At 38.4% G+C, this 3,247-nt stretch overlaps 1 pseudogene; it reads left to right on the top strand.

Annotated features, from left to right (window-relative positions):
• LOC107670069 (cytoplasmic dynein 2 heavy chain 1-like) overlaps nucleotides 1-2,834 on the top strand; it is a 34,127-nt pseudogene extending 31,293 nt beyond the window's left edge.
• Nucleotides 2,835-3,247: the final 413 nt, after the last annotated feature.

Genomic DNA, 3,247 nt, shown 5'->3' with positions numbered 1-3,247 from the left:
TGGCCCACTGCATAGTGGATGCCATCACCCTGGCTTATCAGGCACAGGGTGTGCCCTGCCCGTTCAGGTTGTGAGCTCACTCAACTAGAGTGTTGCATCCTCCTGGGAGCTGGCTCGTGGCGCCTCGCTGGCAGATATTTGTAGAGCTGTGGGCTGGGTGACCCCCAACACGTTCGTTAGATTCTATAGCCTTCGTGTGGAGCTGGTATCCTCCTGTGTTCTCACCTCAAACGGGTAGAAGCACTAAGAGGCCCCGGCTTTGGGTCGGCTTGCTAAAACCGCTTCAGAGAGTCCATATCGTAGACCCTGTCGAGCTCCTCCATCCCCTCGGCAGCCAGACGTGGCGGAGCGTCCGGTGCCAGGCCCTCACTCGATGAATCCGTGAGAACTGGTAGAGGGCTGGGTTCCATATGTAGAGACCTAAGTGGATCCCATATGTGTAAAATCCACGGTATAGCCTCAGAGCCCGTGTTTCCTCGTCAGACTTTCTGCTATTTTCCAAGAGGGTTACAATCACCTCTAATCTTCCATATGCTCCTAGACGGTTGTTCGTATGTGTAAGTGCTTTCGAAACCTCCTTCGGGAAGGATGGGCTTCCGCAACGTTCAGGTTCCAAGTGGAACGAGCACGTTTCCCAGTGTTATCCAGTCTTACTGAGTGGGTAGTGCCGTAGCAGCAGTAACTGGTCTTCTTGTGGTAAGCCCCGGCCTACGCCAAAAAGAAGGGGCGCAGGTGGCTTCCACAGGACACTGGAAGGGGCAGTATCCATGGCACTTTGGTAGGGATCCCAATTCGTCGGTCACCGACGTGACGTCGAGAGTGACCGACTGAAAGGGAACGTCTCGGTTACGTATGTAATCCTCGTTCCCTGAAGGCGGGAACGGAGACGTCACGTCTCGTCGCCACGGCTGCTGTACCACCGCTGAGCTCCTCAACAAAAACCTGAATATGCACTGCACCGGCTGCCTACTTATACTCACGCTGTGATCAGCGGCAGCTGGTTGCAATAATCGCATGCCAATGTGCATTGGCTCGTTTAGCTTACACTCGAAGTAGATTGATCTCATTAAAAAAAGCGAGATCCCAATTCGTCGGTCACCGACGTGACGTCTCCGTTCCCTCCTTCAGGGGGGACATTTTTCAGCCTGGTTCTCATAAGAGCACCTGGAGATTTGGTTTGGTCCTCACACTGCACATAGTGTGACCCATTAAATATAACTAAAAAAATAAATTAATAATAGTGATAATAATATTATTGCACTTTATTTATTTAGTTTTTTTTATAAACAAAATAATAATGTGATAATACTATTATATTTAAAAATAAAAGGGGAGTATTAAATAAAAATTAAATTATTTTATAGTAAACTTAAAAATGTTTACTTTTTTCTTTAAATATAAATTTTCATCATTTCCAAACTTAAAAGTCAGCAAGCTTTTATTTTGGCGGGTTGACGGCAAGTAAATATAAAAATCTATGCACTGCCGGGTTTAGCGCTGCCGAGTGAGTGAAGCACGTCAGTGAATGAAATGTCAAAGTTTTGCATTGTGATTTAAAAACGGCAGCGGGTAGCCTAGATTTAGATTTTATTTAAGTGCCATGGATACTGCCCCTTCCAGTGTATATATTTTTTTATATAATATAATTTTATATAGCAATTTTTATATACAATTTTGTGTCCAATAAGTCCAGGTATAATGTTTTCCCCCCCCCCACACCTTATACAGCTGTATTTTTTAAATAATAATTATTTATAATAATTGTTTTAATAATGTTTTTAATTAATAATTATTATTTAGTGTTTATAATAATTATTTATTGTTTAAATAATATTAATAATTAAATACAAATTTGTGGTAATTTATAATTTATTTTCCTTCTATTTTTGTAGTGTTGTTATTGTAAAGTAAAATTGTTAAAAATGGATTCAGTAATTTAAATAAATCTGAAAATAAAATAGTAAATATTTTTACTATTGTAAAGTAAAATTGTTAAAAATGGATTCAGTAATTTAAATAAATCTGAAAATAAAATAGTAAATATTTTTACTATTGTAAAGTAAAACTGTTAAAAATGGATTCAGTGATTTAAATAAATATTTAAAAAAATATTTTATGAATTATTTTAAAATTAGAAATGTTGCCTTATCAACTAACTGCAATAAATAAGTTTACATTGAAGTACTAAGAATATATATTTATTAATATATAAATATAAATAAAAATATTAAAGCTAAATGGAAATATAAAAAACTAATAACAATCACAAAAGCACATAAAATTGCTAAAAAATTGAAATAAAAGAGTGAAAAAAATCTAAAAATAACTAATTCAAAATATCAATAAATACTATAATAGTATATAAATGTTGTCTCTTTGACCATTACAATTAAAAGCGCTGTTTTTTTGCTAATGTATGTACAGTATACTGTAAGATGTCTATGTAAAAGCCCCTTCGCATGTGAAATGAATAACAACACATTTCTGTGAGTTTTCTGTCAGTTCGGTCTTGTTTTTAACTGCTCATCCTTCAATAACAGCCTATTGTTACAGAATCATAAAACAACCCGAGCTGAAATGTGCCACTAGAAATGTTTTAGGCATCATGAGAACTCGCAAACACAATTTTATCCCCCGGGCAGACAGATATTGTGTTGTTTCACTCCTGGAAATTGCATTAAAAACAGGCAATCAGATATTGGCCAGCTGTTTTTGTGTGCAATATGCAGTAAACAGTGCGTGAGGTATCGTTTAGGCTAGAGTCTAGATTTTGATTGGCTCTTGCCTCTTTCTCAGGGTTCCTCATTGATCCATCAGAAGGTGGCTTCGCCTAGCGAGGGCATCAGCTCTCCCGTTCTCTCATTCGTCCAGCTGGAGCAGTTTAAAGGGGTCATATGATGCGATTTCAATTGTTCCTTTCTCTTTGGAGTGTTACAAGCTCTTGGTGCATAAAGAAGATCTGTAAAGTTGCAAAGACTAAAGTCTCAAATCCAAAGAGATATTCTTTATAAAAGTTAAGAGTCAACCACACGCCCACCTAAAACGGCTCATTCTAACACGCCCCCACATATCTACGTCACTGTGTGGGAAGATTTGCATAACGCCGCCCAAATGTTCACGCGAAGAAAGAAGGTGTAACTTTGATTCTCGCTGTAGTTTTGTTGCTGCCACCATGTCGTGAAGGCGCTGTGTGTTTCGTTGTGAAAGCGAAACTACTTTGTTTGGTCTTCCAAAAGAGGACGATATC

This window comes from Sinocyclocheilus anshuiensis, unplaced genomic scaffold (assembly GCF_001515605.1).
Source record: "Sinocyclocheilus anshuiensis isolate Anshui unplaced genomic scaffold, SAMN03320099.WGS_v1.1 scaffold48, whole genome shotgun sequence".
Classification (NCBI taxonomy): Eukaryota; Metazoa; Chordata; class Actinopteri; order Cypriniformes; family Cyprinidae; genus Sinocyclocheilus; species Sinocyclocheilus anshuiensis.
The sequence above is the reverse complement of the archived record's forward strand: the minus strand, read 5'-3'. Positions and strand labels throughout refer to the sequence as shown.